The sequence below is a fragment of the Chiloscyllium punctatum genome, chromosome 50 (genome assembly GCF_047496795.1).
Source record: "Chiloscyllium punctatum isolate Juve2018m chromosome 50, sChiPun1.3, whole genome shotgun sequence".
Taxonomy (NCBI): Eukaryota; Metazoa; Chordata; class Chondrichthyes; order Orectolobiformes; family Hemiscylliidae; genus Chiloscyllium; species Chiloscyllium punctatum.
In genome coordinates this window covers 7,747,970-7,766,755 of record NC_092788.1, presented here as the reverse complement: position 1 = coordinate 7,766,755, position 18,786 = coordinate 7,747,970, and the positions used below count along the sequence as shown (strand labels likewise).

The 18,786-nt window shown below is 45.7% G+C and overlaps 4 non-coding genes across 4 annotated transcripts; all 4 read right to left on the bottom strand.

Annotated features, from left to right (window-relative positions):
• Positions 1–158: 158 nt before the first annotated feature.
• Positions 159–231, bottom strand: trnav-aac (transfer RNA valine (anticodon AAC)). Its single transcript has one exon. It is a non-coding gene; the product is annotated as a tRNA-Val (tRNA).
• Positions 232–2,917: 2,686 nt separating this feature from the next.
• On the bottom strand, positions 2,918–2,990 carry trnav-aac (transfer RNA valine (anticodon AAC)). Its single transcript has one exon. It is a non-coding gene; the product is annotated as a tRNA-Val (tRNA).
• A 2,686-nt stretch (positions 2,991–5,676) lies between these two features.
• Positions 5,677–5,749, bottom strand: trnav-aac (transfer RNA valine (anticodon AAC)). Its single transcript has one exon. It is a non-coding gene; the product is annotated as a tRNA-Val (tRNA).
• Positions 5,750–16,709: 10,960 nt separating this feature from the next.
• trnav-aac (transfer RNA valine (anticodon AAC)) lies at positions 16,710–16,782 on the bottom strand. The gene has a single exon. It is a non-coding gene; the product is annotated as a tRNA-Val (tRNA).
• Between the last annotated feature and the right edge of the window lie 2,004 nt (positions 16,783–18,786).

The window sequence follows — 18,786 nt, the reverse complement described above, 5'->3', positions numbered from 1 at the left end:
TTTATAATGCTTTACACAGTAATTAAATGGAGTTGCCTTACATTTCACTACGAGAGCAGATTCTTTCAAGCAAATTCGAAGGCAGGTTTGCAGATGGGAAAGCAAGCAAGAAAGCTCCGTTCTTGTCCATGTAAAAGGCTGCAGTTGACGAACAAAGCAGTTTCTGCCCAGTTTCGAACTAGGGACCTTTCGCGTGTTAGGCGAACGTGATGACCACTACACTACAGAAACCAGCCGCGGCCGCCGTGAGATTGATGACAATATATAGACAATGATTTCGTCAATGTTTGGACCGTAGGGCGAGGTGGAATAAGCTGGGACGACTTTCCCTGCAGCGGAACGGCTGCGATACGATCTTATGGAAGGGTTGTAAACTGAGTATTTCTGTGTTTTACCCAAATTGGGGTGAGTTGAAAACTCGAGAGCATAGGTTTAAGGTGAGTGGGCTGAAAGTGACAAACGACCTGAGGCACATTTCCCACACAGAAGGTTGTGCGTGTATGGAATGAGCTCCCAGAGGAAGTGGAGAAGGCTATTACACTCAGAAAATTGCAAAGGTAATCGGATGAGTTTCTGGACAGGATGGGTTTAGAGGGATTGGGGCCAAATGCTGGGGAACGGGACTTGTTTAATTTTGGTTATGTGGTGAGCATGGATGAGATACACCTAAATATCTGTTTCCACGCCGTGTACCCCCATAACGTCTTGTTGCTAACACTGGCTGTAAAGGATTACTTTTTAGCGGAGTTTTCCATCGCAGTCTGTGGCACAATCGTTTAGTCTGTTCGACTGCTCACGGGAAAGGTAGTATTGTGAAACACTGCAGATACGAACAACTTCCTTAATTTTGCCCCGACTGACCATACTCCGTGAAATTTTCCCAGACCTCAATTGAGGAGTTTTGCTGCTCGAAGTTACCTCAGAAACCCTGTTAACTCGTAATGTGCTGAGCGAATCGCAAAACAGAAAGCATTTTTCACGGAACACAAACAAAACTGGCATGCCGAATGCATGTTCAGACAGAGAGATGCATGAATGCTAAATGTGTCACAGTCCGAGGGCATGAGTCATAAAGTAATCTCACAACTAAAAACAGGGCAATTCCAAACTACTCTTTCAAACATACTGCAGCGTTAGTGCACCACCACTTTCCAGACAATGCTGAAAAGAGAGATAGAAAGAACATCATAAGAACGGGCCATAAAAAGTGAATTTCACCATTCACAGTCTCGATTAGATTACCTTTTCCTTCTGATGACTCCAGGACGGAAATGAAGGAAATGGGAGAAATTCAATAACATATGACACCGAAATTCATTGGAACGATTTTCCCATTGGACAGAAAACCAAATAACGACGAGTCGAGTCACCGCAGGACTTTGTTTCACAACAGCGATGAAATAATAGTCTCCATTCGGTTCCAGTAAAAGCACAAATCGCTTTGGAACAGCAGAGCTGTTTGCGATTTTCCGCGCGGGAGGCGAACGCGATCATGACAGCAGAGACACTTGGACACTTCGGTCAAATAACCATGAGCTGCTAGACATTACTACAATTTCGATTCTTGCTTTGCTAAATGATTTCACACATTGCTCGAAACAGGACGACTTTCACGTTTACACGGAACACGAAACACACCTGACTACAGGGAAAATGCACAAAGCTGAGCAGGCCGTGTTCCACATCAAACCGTGCAGCATTTATTCAGTCACTGTGTCTGTTTTGCAGAAGAAGGGTCCCAAAGAATGTTCTCCACCCTAAAACCAGAGGTCGCATTACAATCCGAGAACGACACATCACATTGTGAGCATGCTCTGATTTCGGGGCCGGTTCGAGATGCCACTTTCCGTGCCTTTTACTTTAACCGTGCAATTTGCTGCAGAGATGTTCACTCCTGGACATGAGCCACGTGGATACCAACTGAGTCGGAAACCTGTGCGGGAATCGACGAGAAGCGATTCAATAAATTTTGCTAACTTCCATGGTGCTTATTGGAAATGCAGTTTCTGTTCAAGTCAATCGAAAAGGCAGTTTCTGAACATAGTAACAGAAGTCAAAAGGTAATTACCTCACCCCACCCCCACTCCGGAAGAGGTGCTAACTGCCCTTGAGTGCTTTTTGATCTCGATGTGAAGAGCTCACACGCCTCTGAGTCACCTTCAAGTCTCTGTTTGCGGAGTGAATCACAAAGAAGGACTTTTACCAGAGCTGCAACCGCCTCACTTCCCCACTCGCTCTCCCCTTTTACATTTTCCTGCTCGTCAGTGATTTAAAGAAAACCAAATGGATGCGATGTCATTCTGTAGCCTCTCTGTCGATTCCTCCGTTTCAGTTCCAACATGGCTTAGATCTCGGGGCGCACCTTAATATTAGCGGCGCTATGAAAGCACAAGTTCAAAGGTTCCTCTGAGAGTGTAAATTATTTCATTGCTGTTGCTGATTGAATGAGCCACTAACGTGCGAACTGCCCCAAAATATGATTCAGGAATCTGGTACCAACTCTCGCGCGTTGAATAACGACAGACAGCTTCCAAATGAGGCCTTTCAGAGACGACTTTGGGGTACATTTGACAGACAGACAAGTTCAGGAATCCGTGGTGCGCTGTGACACCAGCGCAGCAGCTTCTTCCCTGCCTTTGAACCGGGCCGCCTGCGCAAGGAATGCAAATGCGGTACTGCTTTTCGTGGAAGGATCAGAACGCGGCAAGGACACTCTCAAACAGAATGGCATATGCATCAGAACCAGGTTGGAGAAAAACTTTATAATGCTTTACACAGTAATTAAATGGAGTTGCCTTACATTTCACTACGAGAGCAGATTCTTTCAAGCAAATTCGAAGGCAGGTTTGCAGATGGGAAAGCAAGCAAGAAAGCTCCGTTCTTGTCCATGTAAAAGGCTGCAGTTGACGAACAAAGCAGTTTCTGCCCAGTTTCGAACTAGGGACCTTTCGCGTGTTAGGCGAACGTGATGACCACTACACTACAGAAACCAGCCGCGGCCGCCGTGAGATTGATGACAATATATAGACAATGATTTCGTCAATGTTTGGACCGTAGGGCGAGGTGGAATAAGCTGGGACGACTTTCCCTGCAGCGGAACGGCTGCGATACGATCTTATGGAAGGGTTGTAAACTGAGTATTTCTGTGTTTTACCCAAATTGGGGTGAGTTGAAAACTCGAGAGCATAGGTTTAAGGTGAGTGGGCTGAAAGTGACAAACGACCTGAGGCACATTTCCCACACAGAAGGTTGTGCGTGTATGGAATGAGCTCCCAGAGGAAGTGGAGAAGGCTATTACACTCAGAAAATTGCAAAGGTAATCGGATGAGTTTCTGGACAGGATGGGTTTAGAGGGATTGGGGCCAAATGCTGGGGAACGGGACTTGTTTAATTTTGGTTATGTGGTGAGCATGGATGAGATACACCTAAATATCTGTTTCCACGCCGTGTACCCCCATAACGTCTTGTTGCTAACACTGGCTGTAAAGGATTACTTTTTAGCGGAGTTTTCCATCGCAGTCTGTGGCACAATCGTTTAGTCTGTTCGACTGCTCACGGGAAAGGTAGTATTGTGAAACACTGCAGATACGAACAACTTCCTTAATTTTGCCCCGACTGACCATACTCCGTGAAATTTTCCCAGACCTCAATTGAGGAGTTTTGCTGCTCGAAGTTACCTCAGAAACCCTGTTAACTCGTAATGTGCTGAGCGAATCGCAAAACAGAAAGCATTTTTCACGGAACACAAACAAAACTGGCATGCCGAATGCATGTTCAGACAGAGAGATGCATGAATGCTAAATGTGTCACAGTCCGAGGGCATGAGTCATAAAGTAATCTCACAACTAAAAACAGGGCAATTCCAAACTACTCTTTCAAACATACTGCAGCGTTAGTGCACCACCACTTTCCAGACAATGCTGAAAAGAGAGATAGAAAGAACATCATAAGAACGGGCCATAAAAAGTGAATTTCACCATTCACAGTCTCGATTAGATTACCTTTTCCTTCTGATGACTCCAGGACGGAAATGAAGGAAATGGGAGAAATTCAATAACATATGACACCGAAATTCATTGGAACGATTTTCCCATTGGACAGAAAACCAAATAACGACGAGTCGAGTCACCGCAGGACTTTGTTTCACAACAGCGATGAAATAATAGTCTCCATTCGGTTCCAGTAAAAGCACAAATCGCTTTGGAACAGCAGAGCTGTTTGCGATTTTCCGCGCGGGAGGCGAACGCGATCATGACAGCAGAGACACTTGGACACTTCGGTCAAATAACCATGAGCTGCTAGACATTACTACAATTTCGATTCTTGCTTTGCTAAATGATTTCACACATTGCTCGAAACAGGACGACTTTCACGTTTACACGGAACACGAAACACACCTGACTACAGGGAAAATGCACAAAGCTGAGCAGGCCGTGTTCCACATCAAACCGTGCAGCATTTATTCAGTCACTGTGTCTGTTTTGCAGAAGAAGGGTCCCAAAGAATGTTCTCCACCCTAAAACCAGAGGTCGCATTACAATCCGAGAACGACACATCACATTGTGAGCATGCTCTGACCTCGGGGCCAGTTCGAGATGCCACTTTCCGTGCCTTTTACTTTAACCGTGCAATTTGCTGCAGAGATGTTCACTCCTGGACATGAGCCACGTGGATACCAACTGAGTCGGAAACCTGTGCGGGAATCGACGAGAAGCGATTCAATAAATTTTGCTAACTTCCATGGTGCTTATTGGAAATGCAGTTTCTGTTCAAGTCAATCGAAAAGGCAGTTTCTGAACATAGTAACAGAAGTCAAAAGGTAATTACCTCACCCCACCCCCACTCCGGAAGAGGTGCTAACTGCCCTTGAGTGCTTTTTGATCTCGATGTGAAGAGCTCACACGCCTCTGAGTCACCTTCAAGTCTCTGTTTGCGGAGTGAATCACAAAGAAGGACTTTTACCAGAGCTGCAACCGCCTCACTTCCCCACTCGCTCTCCCCTTTTACATTTTCCTGCTCGTCAGTGATTTAAAGAAAACCAAATGGATGCGATGTCATTCTGTAGCCTCTCTGTCGATTCCTCCGTTTCAGTTCCAACATGGCTTAGATCTCGGGGCGCACCTTAATATTAGCGGCGCTATGAAAGCACAAGTTCAAAGGTTCCTCTGAGAGTGTAAATTATTTCATTGCTGTTGCTGATTGAATGAGCCACTAACGTGCGAACTGCCCCAAAATATGATTCAGGAATCTGGTACCAACTCTCGCGCGTTGAATAACGACAGACAGCTTCCAAATGAGGCCTTTCAGAGACGACTTTGGGGTACTTTTGACAGACAGACAAGTTCAGGAATCCGTGGTGCGCTGTGACACCAGCGCAGCAGCTTCTTCCCTGCCTTTGAACCGGGCCGCCTGCGCAAGGAATGCAAATGCGGTACTGCTTTTCGTGGAAGGATCAGAACGCGGCAAGGACACTCTCAAACAGAATGGCATATGCATCAGAACCAGGTTGGAGAAAAACTTTATAATGCTTTACACAGTAATTAAATGGAGTTGCCTTACATTTCACTACGAGAGCAGATTCTTTCAAGCAAATTCGAAGGCAGGTTTGCAGATGGGAAAGCAAGCAAGAAAGCTCCGTTCTTGTCCATGTAAAAGGCTGCAGTTGACGAACAAAGCAGTTTCTGCCCAGTTTCGAACTAGGGACCTTTCGCGTGTTAGGCGAACGTGATGACCACTACACTACAGAAACCAGCCGCGGCCGCCGTGAGATTGATGACAATATATAGACAATGATTTCGTCAATGTTTGGACCGTAGGGCGAGGTGGAATAAGCTGGGACGACTTTCCCTGCAGCGGAACGGCTGCGATACGATCTTATGGAAGGGTTGTAAACTGAGTATTTCTGTGTTTTACCCAAATTGGGGTGAGTTGAAAACTCGAGAGCATAGGTTTAAGGTGAGTGGGCTGAAATTGACAAACGACCTGAGGCACATTTCCCACACAGAAGGTTGTGCGTGTATGGAATGAGCTCCCAGAGGAAGTGGAGGAGGCTATTACACTCAGAAAATTGCAAAGGTAATCGGATGAGTTTCTGGACAGGATGGGTTTAGAGGGATTGGGGCCAAATGCTGGGGAACGGGACTTGTTTAATTTTGGTTATGTGGTGAGCATGGATGAGATACACCTAAATATCTGTTTCCACGCCGTGTACCCCCATAACGTCTTGTTGCTAACACTGGCTGTAAAGGATTACTTTTTAGCGGAGTTTTCCATCGCAGTCTGTGGCACAATCGTTTAGTCTGTTCGACTGCTCACGGGAAAGGTAGTATTGTGAAACACTGCAGATACGAACGACTTCCTTAATTTTGCCCCGACTGACCATACTCCGTGAAATTTTCCCAGACCTCAATTGAGGAGTTTTGCTGCTCGAAGTTACCTCAGAAACCCTGTTAACTCGTAATGTGCTGAGCGAATCGCGAAACAGAAAGCATTTTTCACGGAACACAAACAAAACTGGCATGCCGAATGCATTTTCAGACAGAGAGATGCATGAATGCTAAATGTGTCACAGTCCGAGGGCATGAGTCATAAAGTAATCTCACAACTAAAAACAGGGCAATTCCAAACTACTCTTTCAAACATACTGCAGCGTTAGTGCACCACCACTTTCCAGACAATGCTGAAAAGAGAGATAGAAAGAACATCATAAGAACGGGCCATAAAAAGTGAATTTCACCATTCACAGTCTCGATTAGATTACCTTTTCCTTCTGATGACTCCAGGACGGAAATGAAGGAAATGGGAGAAATTCAATAACATATGACACCGAAATTCATTGGAACGATTTTCCCATTGGACAGAAAACCAAATAACGACGAGTCGAGTCACCGCAGGACTTTGTTTCACAACAGCGATGAAATAATAGTCTCCATTCGGTTCCAGTAAAAGCACAAATCGCTTTGGAACAGCAGAGCTGTTTGCGATTTTCCGCGCGGGAGGCGAACGCGATCATGACAGCAGAGACACTTGGACACTTCGGTCAAATAACCATGAGCTGCTAGACATTACTACAATTTCGATTCTTGCTTTGCTAAATGATTTCACACATTGCTCGAAACAGGACGACTTTCACGTTTACACGGAACACGAAACACACCTGACTACAGGGAAAATGCACAAAGCTGAGCAGGCCGTGTTCCACATCAAACCGTGCAGCATTTATTCAGTCACTGTGTCTGTTTTGCAGAAGAAGGGTCCCAAAGAATGTTCTCCACCCTAAAACCAGAGGTCGCATTACAATCCGAGAACGACAGATCACATTGTGAGCATGCTCTGACCTCGGGGCCGGTTCGAGATGCCACTTTCCGTGCCTTTTACTTTAACCGTGCAATTTGCTGCAGAGATGTTCACTCCTGGACATGAGCCACGTGGATACCAACTGAGTCGGAAACCTGTGCGGGAATCGACGAGAAGCGATTCAATAAATTTTGCTAACTTCCATGGTGCTTACTGGAAATGCAGTTTCTGTTCAAGTCAATCGAAAAGGCAGTTTCTGAACATAGTAACAGAAGTCAAAAGGTAATTACCTCACCCCACCCCCACTCCGGAAGAGGTGCTAACTGCCCTTGAGTGCTTTTTGATCTCGATGTGAAGAGCTCACACGCCTCTGAGTCACCTTCAAGTCTCTGTTTGCGGAGTGAATCACAAAGAAGGACTTTTACCAGAGCTGCAACCGCCTCACTTCCCCACTCGCTCTCCCCTTTTACATTTTCCTGCTCGTCAGTGATTTAAAGAAAACCAAATGGATGCGATGTCATTCTGTAGCCTCTCTGTCGATTCCTCCGTTTCAGTTCCAACATGGCTTAGATCTCGGGGCGCACCTTAATATTAGCGGCGCTATGAAAGCACAAGTTCAAAGGTTCCTCTGAGAGTGTAAATTATTTCATTGCTGTTGCTGATTGAATGAGCCACTAACGTGCGAACTGCCCCAAAATATGATTCAGGAATCTGGTACCAACTCTCGCGCGTTGAATAACGACAGACAGCTTCCAAATGAGGCCTTTCAGAGACGACTTTGGGGTACATTTGACAGACAGACAAGTTCAGGAATCCGTGGTGCGCTGTGACACCAGCGCAGCAGCTTCTTCCCTGCCTTTGAACCGGGCTGCCTGCGCAAGGAATGCAAATGCGGTACTGCTTTTCGTGGAAGGATCAGAACGCGGCAAGGACACTCTCAAACAGAATGGCATATGCATCAGAACCAGGTTGGAGAAAAACTTTATAATGCTTTACACAGTCATTAAATGGAGTTGCCTTACATTTCACTACGAGAGCAGATTCTTTCAAGCAAATTCGAAGGCAGGTTTGCAGATGGGAAAGCAAGCAAGAAAGCTCCGTTCTTGTCCATGTAAAAGGCTGCAGTTGACGAACAAAGCAGTTTCGGCCCAGTTGCGAACTAGGGACCTTTCGCGTGTTAGGCGAACGTGATGACCACTACACTACAGAAACCAGCCGCGGCCGCCGTGAGATTGATGACAATATATAGACAATGATTTCGTCAATGTTTGGACCGGACGGCGAGGTGGAATAAGCTGGGACGACTTTCCCTGCAGCGGAACGGCTGCGATACGATCTTATGGAAGGGTTGTAAACTGAGTATTTCTGTGTTTTACCCAAATTGGGGTGAGTTGAAAACTCGAGAGCATAGGTTTAAGGTGAGTGGGCTGAAAGTGACAAACGACCTGAGGCACATTTCCCACACAGAAGGTTGTGCGTGTATGGAATGAGCTCCCAGAGGAAGTGGAGAAGGCTATTACACTCAGAAAATTGCAAAGGTAATCGGATGAGTTTCTGGACAGGATGGGTTTAGAGGGATTGGGGCCAAATGCTGGGGAACGGGACTTGTTTAATTTTGGTTATGTGGTGAGCATGGATGAGATACACCTAAATATCTGTTTCCACGCCGTGTACCCCCATAACGTCTTGTTGCTAACACTGGCTGTAAAGGATTACTTTTTAGCGGAGTTTTCCATCGCAGTCTGTGGCACAATCGTTTAGTCTGTTCGACTGCTCACGGGAAAGGTCGTATTGTGAAACACTGCAGATACGAACAACTTCCTTAATTTTGCCCCGACTGACCATACTCCGTGAAATTTTCCCAGACCTCAATTGAGGAGTTTTGCTGCTCGAAGTTACCTCAGAAACCCTGTTAACTCGTAATGTGCTGAGCGAATCGCAAAACAGAAAGCATTTTTCACGGAACACAAACAAAACTGGCATGCCGAATGCATTTTCAGACAGAGAGATGCATGAATGCTAAATGTGTCACAGTCCGAGGGCATGAGTCATAAAGTAATCTCACAACTAAAAACAGGGCAATTCCAAACTACTCTTTCAAACATACTGCAGCGTTAGTGCACCACCACTTTCCAGACAATGCTGAAAAGAGAGATAGAAAGAACATCATAAGAACGGGCCATAAAAAGTGAATTTCACCATTCACAGTCTCGATTAGATTACCTTTTCCTTCTGATGTCTCCAGGACGGAAATGAAGGAAATGGGAGAAATTCAATAACATATGACACCGAAATTCATTGGAACGATTTTCCCATTGGACAGAAAACCAAATAACGACGAGTCGAGTCACCGCAGGACTTTGTTTCACAACAGCGATGAAATAATAGTCTCCATTCGGTTCCAGTAAAAGCACAAATCGCTTTGGAACAGCAGAGCTGTTTGCGATTTTCCGCGCGGGAGGCGAACGCGATCATGACAGCAGAGACACTTGGACACTTCGGTCAAATAACCATGAGCTGCTAGACATTACTACAATTTCGATTCTTGCTTTGCTAAATGATTTCACACATTGCTCGAAACAGGACGACTCTCACGTTTACACGGAACACGAAACACACCTGACTACAGGGAAAATGCACAAAGCTGAGCAGGCCGTGTTCCACATCAAACCGTGCAGCATTTATTCAGTCACTGTGTCTGTTTTGCAGAAGAAGGGTCCCAAAGAATGTTCTCCACCCTAAAACCAGAGGTCGCATTACAATCCGAGAACGACACATCACATTGTGAGCATGCTCTGATTTCGGGGCCGGTTCGAGATGCCACTTTCCGTGCCTTTTACTTTAACCGTGCAATTTGCTGCAGAGATGTTCACTCCTGGACATGAGCCACGTGGATACCAACTGAGTCGGAAACCTGTGCGGGAATCGACGAGAAGCGATTCAATAAATTTTGCTAACTTCCATGGTGCTTATTGGAAATGCAGTTTCTGTTCAAGTCAATCGAAAAGGCAGTTTCTGAACATAGTAACAGAAGTCAAAAGGTAATTACCTCACCCCACCCCCACTCCGGAAGAGGTGCTAACTGCCCTTGAGTGCTTTTTGATCTCGATGTGAAGAGCTCACACGCCTCTGAGTCACCTTCAAGTCTCTGTTTGCGGAGTGAATCACAAAGAAGGACTTTTACCAGAGCTGCAACCGCCTCACTTCCCCACTCGCTCTCCCCTTTTACATTTTCCTGCTCGTCAGTGATTTAAAGAAAACCAAATGGATGCGATGTCATTCTGTAGCCTCTCTGTCGATTCCTCCGTTTCAGTTCCAACATGGCTTAGATCTCGGGGCGCACCTTAATATTAGCGGCGCTATGAAAGCACAAGTTCAAAGGTTCCTCTGAGAGTGTAAATTATTTCATTGCTGTTGCTGATTGAATGAGCCACTAACGTGCGAACTGCCCCAAAATATGATTCAGGAATCTGGTACCAACTCTCGCGCGTTGAATAACGACAGACAGCTTCCAAATGAGGCCTTTCAGAGACGACTTTGGGGTACATTTGACAGACAGGCAAGTTCAGGAATCCGTGGTGCGCTGTGACACCAGCGCAGCAGCTTCTTCCCTGCCTTTGAACCGGGCCGCCTGCGCAAGGAATGCAAATGCGGTACTGCTTTTCGTGGAAGGATCAGAACGCGGCAAGGACACTCTCAAACAGAATGGCATATGCATCAGAACCAGGTTGGAGAAAAACTTTATAATGCTTTACACAGTAATTAAATGGAGTTGCCTTACATTTCACTACGAGAGCAGATTCTTTCAAGCAAATTCGAAGGCAGGTTTGCAGATGGGAAAGCAAGGAAGAAAGCTCCGTTCTTGTCCATGTAAAAGGCTGCAGTTGACGAACAAAGCAGTTCCTGCCCAGTTTCGAACTGGGGACCTTTCGCGTGTTAGGCGAACGTGATGACCACTACACTACAGAAACCAGCCGTGGTCGCTGTGAAATTGATGACAATATATAGACAATGATTTCGTCAATGTTTGGACCGTAGGGCGAGGTGGAATAAGCTGGGACGACTTTCCCTGCGTAACGGCTGCGATATGATCTTATGGAAGGGTTGTAAACTGAGTATTTCTGTGTTTTACCCAAATTGGGGTGAGTTGAAAACTCGAGAGCATAGGTTTAAGGTGAGTGGGCTGAAATTGACAAACGACCTGAGGCACATTTCCCACACAGAAGGTTGTGCGTGTATGGAATGAGCTCCCAGAGGAAGTGGAGGAGGCTATTACACTCAGAAAATTGCAAAGGTAATCGGATGAGTTTCTGGACAGGATGGGTTTAGAGGGATTGGGGCCAAATGCTGGGGAACGGGACTTGTTTAATTTTGGTTATGTGGTGAGCATGGATGAGATACACCTAAATATCTGTTTCCACGCCGTGTACCCCCATAACGTCTTGTTGCTAACACTGGCTGTAAAGGATTACTTTTTAGCGGAGTTTTCCATCGCAGTCTGTGGCACAATCGTTTAGTCTGTTCGACTGCTCACGGGAAAGGTAGTATTGTGAAACACTGCAGATACGAACGACTTCCTTAATTTTGCCCTGACTGACCATACTCCGTGAAATTTTCCCAGACCTCAATTGAGGAGTTTTGCTGCTCGAAGTTACCTCAGAAACCCTGTTAACTCGTAATGTGCTGAGCGAATCGCAAAACAGAAAGCATTTTTCACGGAACACAAACAAAACTGGCATGCCGAATGCATTTTCAGACAGAGAGATGCATGAATGCTAAATGTGTCACAGTCCGAGGGCATGAGTCATAAAGTAATCTCACAACTAAAAACAGGGCAATTCCAAACTACTCTTTCAAACATACTGCAGCGTTAGTGCACCACCACTTTCCAGACAATGCTGGAAAGAGAGATAGAAAGAACATCATAAGAACGGGCCATAAAAAGTGAATTTCACCATTCACAGTCTCGATTAGATTACCTTTTCCTTCTGATGACTCCAGGACGGAAATGAAGGAAATGGGAGAAATTCAATAACATATGACACCGAAATTCATTGGAACGATTTTCCCATTGGACAGAAAACCAAATAACGACGAGTCGAGTCACCGCAGGACTTTGTTTCACAACAGCGATGAAATAATAGTCTCCATTCGGTTCCAGTAAAAGCACAAATCGCTTTGGAACAGCAGAGCTGTTTGCGATTTTCCGCGCGGGAGTCGAACGCGATCATGACAGCAGAGACACTTGGACACTTCGGTCAAGTGACCATGAGCTGCTAGACATTACTACAATTTCGATTCTTGCTTTGCTAAATGATTTCACACATTGCTCGAAACAGGACGACTTTCACGTTTACACGGAACACGAAACACACCTGACTACAGGGAAAATGCACAAAGCTGAGCAGGCCGTGTTCCACATCAAACCGTGCAGCATTTATTCAGTCACTGTGTCTGTTTTGCAGAAGAAGGGTCCCAAAGAATGTTCTCCACCCTAAAACCGGAGGTCGCATTACAATCCGAGAACGACAGATCACATTGTGAGCATGCTCTGACCTCGGGGCCGGTTCGAGATGCCACTTTCCGTGCCTTTTACTTTAACCGTGCAATTTGCTGCAGAGATGTTCACTCCTGGACATGAGCCACGTGGATACCAACTGAGTCGGAAACCTGTGCGGGAATCGACGAGAAGCGATTCAATAAATTTTGCTAACTTCCATGGTGCTTACTGGAAATGCAGTTTCTGTTCAAGTCAATCGAAAAGGCAGTTTCTGAACATAGTAACAGAAGTCAAAAGGTAATTACCTCACCCCACCCCCACTCCGGAAGAGGTGCTAACTGCCCTTGAGTGCTTTTTGATCTCGATGTGAAGAGCTCACACGCCTCTGAGTCACCTTCAAGTCTCTGTTTGCGGAGTGAATCACAAAGAAGGACTTTTACCAGAGCTGCAACCGCCTCACTTCCCCACTCGCTCTCCCCTTTTACATTTTCCTGCTCGTCAGTGATTTAAAGAAAACCAAATGGATGCGATGTCATTCTGTAGCCTCTCTGTCGATTCCTCCGTTTCAGTTCCAACATGGCTTAGATCTCGGGGCGCACCTTAATATTAGCGGCGCTATGAAAGCACAAGTTCAAAGGTTCCTCTGAGAGTGTAAATTATTTCATTGCTGTTGCTGATTGAATGAGCCACTAAAAAGCGAACTGCCCCAAAATATGATTCAGGAATCTGGTACCAACTCTCGCGCGTTGAATAACGACAGACAGCTTCCAAATGAGGCCTTTCAGAGACGACTTTGGGGTACATTTGACAGACAGACAAGTTCAGGAATCCGTGGTGCGCTGTGACACCAGCGCAGCAGCTTCTTCCCTGCCTTTGAACCGGGCTGCCTGCGCAAGGAATGCAAATGCGGTACTGCTTTTCGTGGAAGGATCAGAACGCGGCAAGGACACTCTCAAACAGAATGGCATATGCATCAGAACCAGGTTGGAGAAAAACTTTATAATGCTTTACACAGTCATTAAATGGAGTTGCCTTACATTTCACTACGAGAGCAGATTCTTTCAAGCAAATTCGAAGGCAGGTTTGCAGATGGGAAAGCAAGCAAGAAAGCTCCGTTCTTGTCCATGTAAAAGGCTGCAGTTGACGAACAAAGCAGTTTCGGCCCAGTTGCGAACTAGGGACCTTTCGCGTGTTAGGCGAACGTGATGACCACTACACTACAGAAACCAGCCGCGGCCGCCGTGAGATTGATGACAATATATAGACAATGATTTCGTCAATGTTTGGACCGGACGGCGAGGTGGAATAAGCTGGGACGACTTTCCCTGCAGCGGAACGGCTGCGATACGATCTTATGGAAGGGTTGTAAACTGAGTATTTCTGTGTTTTACCCAAATTGGGGTGAGTTGAAAACTCGAGAGCATAGGTTTAAGGTGAGTGGGCTGAAAGTGACAAACGACCTGAGGCACATTTCCCACACAGAAGGTTGTGCGTGTATGGAATGAGCTCCCAGAGGAAGTGGAGAAGGCTATTACACTCAGAAAATTGCAAAGGTAATCGGATGAGTTTCTGGACAGGATGGGTTTAGAGGGATTGGGGCCAAATGCTGGTGAACGGGACTTGTTTAATTTTGGTTATGTGGTGAGCATGGATGAGATACACCTGAATATCTGTTTCCACGCCGTGTACCCCCATAACGTCTTGTTGCTAACACTGGCTGTAAAGGATTACTTTTTAGCGGAGTTTTCCATCGCAGTCTGTGGCACAATCGTTTAGTCTGTTCGACTGCTCACGGGAAAGGTCGTATTGTGAAACACTGCAGATACGAACAACTTCCTTAATTTTGCCCCGACTGACCATACTCCGTGAAATTTTCCCAGACCTCAATTGAGGAGTTTTGCTGCTCGAAGTTACCTCAGAAACCCTGTTAACTCGTAATGTGCTGAGCGAATCGCAAAACAGAAAGCATTTTTCACGGAACACAAACAAAACTGGCATGCCGAATGCATTTTCAGACAGAGAGATGCATGAATGCTAAATGTGTCACAGTCCGAGGGCATGAGTCATAAAGTAATCTCACAACTAACAACAGGGCAATTCCAAACTACTCTTTCAAACATACTGCAGCGTTAGTGCACCACCACTTTCCAGACAATGCTGAAAAGAGAGATAGAAAGAACATCATAAGAACGGGCCATAAAAAGTGAATTTCACCATTCACAGTCTCGATTAGATTACCTTTTCCTTCTGATGTCTCCAGGACGGAAATGAAGGAAATGGGAGAAATTCAATAACATATGACACCGAAATTCATTGGAACGATTTTCCCATTGGACAGAAAACCAAATAACGACGAGTCGAGTCACCGCAGGACTTTGTTTCACAACAGCGATGAAATAATAGTCTCCATTCGGTTCCAGTAAAAGCACAAATCGCTTTGGAACAGCAGAGCTGTTTGCGATTTTCCGCGCGGGAGGCGAACGCGATCATGACAGCAGAGACACTTGGACACTTCGGTCAAATAACCATGAGCTGCTAGACATTACTACAATTTCGATTCTTGCTTTGCTAAATGATTTCACACATTGCTCGAAACAGGACGACTCTCACGTTTACACGGAACACGAAACACACCTGACTACAGGGAAAATGCACAAAGCTGAGCAGGCCGTGTTCCACATCAAACCGTGCAGCATTAATTCAGTCACTGTGTCTGTTTTGCAGAAGAAGGGTCCCAAAGAATGTTCTCCACCCTAAAACCAGAGGTCGCATTACAATCCGAGAACGACACATCACATTGTGAGCATGCTCTGATTTCGGGGCCGGTTCGAGATGCCACTTTCCGTGCCTTTTACTTTAACCGTGCAATTTGCTGCAGAGATGTTCACTCCTGGACATGAGCCACGTGGATACCAACTGAGTCGGAAACCTGTGCGGGAATCGACGAGAAGCGATTCAATAAATTTTGCTAACTTCCATGGTGCTTATTGGAAATGCAGTTTCTGTTCAAGTCAATCGAAAAGGCAGTTTCTGAACATAGTAACAGAAGTCAAAAGGTAATTACCTCACCCCACCCCCACTCCGGAAGAGGTGCTAACTGCCCTTGAGTGCTTTTTGATCTCGATGTGAAGAGCTCACACGCCTCTGAGTCACCTTCAAGTCTCTGTTTGCGGAGTGAATCACAAAGAAGGACTTTTACCAGAGCTGCAACCGCCTCACTTCCCCACTCGCTCTCCCCTTTTACATTTTCCTGCTCGTCAGTGATTTAAAGAAAACCAAATGGATGCGATGTCATTCTGTAGCCTCTCTGTCGATTCCTCCGTTTCAGTTCCAACATGGCTTAGATCTCGGGGCGCACCTTAATATTAGCGGCGCTATGAAAGCACAAGTTCAAAGGTTCCTCTGAGAGTGTAAATTATTTCATTGCTGTTGCTGATTGAATGAGCCACTAACGTGCGAACTGCCCCAAAATATGATTCAGGAATCTGGTACCAACTCTCGCGCGTTGAATAACGACAGACAGCTTCCAAATGAGGCCTTTCAGAGACGACTTTGGGGTACATTTGACAGACAGACAAGTTCAGGAATCCGTGGTGCGCTGTGACACCAGCGCAGCAGCTTCTTCCCTGCCTTTGAACCGGGCCGCCTGCGCAAGGAATGCAAATGCGGTACTGCTTTTCGTGGAAGGATCAGAACGCGGCAAGGACACTCTCAAACAGAATGGCATATGCATCAGAACCAGGTTGGAGAAAAACTTTATAATGCTTTACACAGTAATTAAATGGAGTTGCCTTACATTTCACTACGAGAGCAGATTCTTTCAAGCAAATTCGAAGGCAGGTTTGCAGATGGGAAAGCAAGGAAGAAAGCTCCGTTCTTGTCCATGTAAAAGGCTGCAGTTGACGAACAAAGCAGTTTCTGCCCAGTTTCGAACTGGGGACCTTTCGCGTGTTAGGCGAACGTGATGACCACTACACTACAGAAACCAGCCGTGGTCGCCGTGGAATTGATGACAATATATACACAATGATTTCGTCAATGTTTGGACCGTAGGGCGAGGTGGAATAAGCTGGGACGACTTTCCCTGCGTAACGGCTGCGATATGATCTTATGGAAGGGTTGTAAACTGAGTATTTCTGTGTTTTACCCAAATTGGGGTGAGTTGAAAACTCGAGAGCATAGGTTTAAGGTGAGTGGGCTGAAATTGACAAACGACCTGAGGCACATTTCCCACACAGAAGGTTGTGCGTGTATGGAATGAGCTCCCAGAGGAAGTGGAGAAGGCTATTACACTCAGAAAATTGCAAAGGTAATCGGATGAGTTTCTGGACAGGATGGGTTTAGAGGGATTGGGGCCAAATGCTGGTGAACGGGACTTGTTTAATTTTGGTTATGTGGTGAGCATGGATGAGATACACCTAAATATCTGTTTCCACGCCGTGTACCCTCATAACGTCTTGTTGCTAACACTGGCTGAAAAGGATTACTTTTTAGCGGAGTTTTCCATCGCAGTCTGTGGCACAATCGTTTAGTCTGTTCGACTGCTCACGGGAAAGGTAGTATTGTGAAACACTGCAGATACGAACAACTTCCTTAATTTTGCCCCGACTGACCATACTCCGTGAAATTTTCCCAGACCTCAATTGAGGAGTTTTGCTGCTCGAAGTTACCTCAGAAACCCTGTTAACTCGTAATGTGCTGAGCGAATCGCAAAACAGAAAGCATTTTTCACGGAACACAAACAAAACTGGCATGCCGAATGCATTTTCAGACAGAGAGATGCATGAATGCTAAATGTGTCACAGTCCGAGGGCATGAGTCATAAAGTAATCTCACAACTAACAACAGGGCAATTCCAAACTACTCTTTCAAACATACTGCAGCGTTAGTGCACCACCACTTTCCAGACAATGCTGAAAAGAGAGATAGAAAGAACATCATAAGAACGGGCCATAAAAAGTGAATTTCACCATTCACAGTCTCGATTAGATTACCTTTTCCTTCTGATGTCTCCAGGACGGAAATGAAGGAAATGGGAGAAATTCAATAACATATGACACCGAAATTCATTGGAACGATTTTCCCATTGGACAGAAAACCAAATAACGACGAGTCGAGTCACCGCAGGACTTTGTTTCACAACAGCGATGAAATAATAGTCTCCATTCGGTTCCAGTAAAAGCACAAATCGCTTTGGAACAGCAGAGCTGTTTGCGATTTTCCGCGCGGGAGGCGAACGCGATCATGACAGCAGAGACACTTGGACACTTCGGTCAAATAACCATGAGCTGCTAGACATTACTACAATTTCGATTCTTGCTTTGCTAAATGATTTCACACATTGCTCGAAACAGGACGACTCTCACGTTTACACGGAACACGAAACACACCTGACTACAGGGAAAATGCACAAAGCTGAGCAGGCCGTGTTCCACATCAAACCGTGCAGCATTTATTCAGTCACTGTGTCTGTTTTGCAGAAGAAGGGTCCCAAAGAATGTTCTCCACCCTAAAACCAGAGGTCGCATTACAATCCGAGAACGACACATCACATTGTGAACATGCTCTGATTTCTGGGCCGGTTCGAGATGCCACTTTCCGTGCCTTTTACTTTAACCGTGCAATTTGCTGCAGAGATGTTCACTCCTGGACATGAGCCACGTGGATACCAACTGAGTCGGAAACCTGTGCGGGAATCGACGAGAAGCGATTCAATAAATTTTGCTAACTTCCATGGTGCTTATTGGAAATGCAGTTTCTGTTCAAGTCAATCGAAAAGGCAGTTTCTGAACATAGTAACAGAAGTCAAAAGGTAATTACCTCACCCCACCCCCACTCCGGAAGAGGTGCTAACTGCCCTTGAGTGCTTTTTGATCTCGATGTGAAGAGCTCACACGCCTCTGAGTCACCTTCAAGTCTCTGTTTGCGGAGTGAATCACAAAGAAGGACTTTTACCAGAGCTGCAACCGCCTCACTTCCCCACTCGCTCT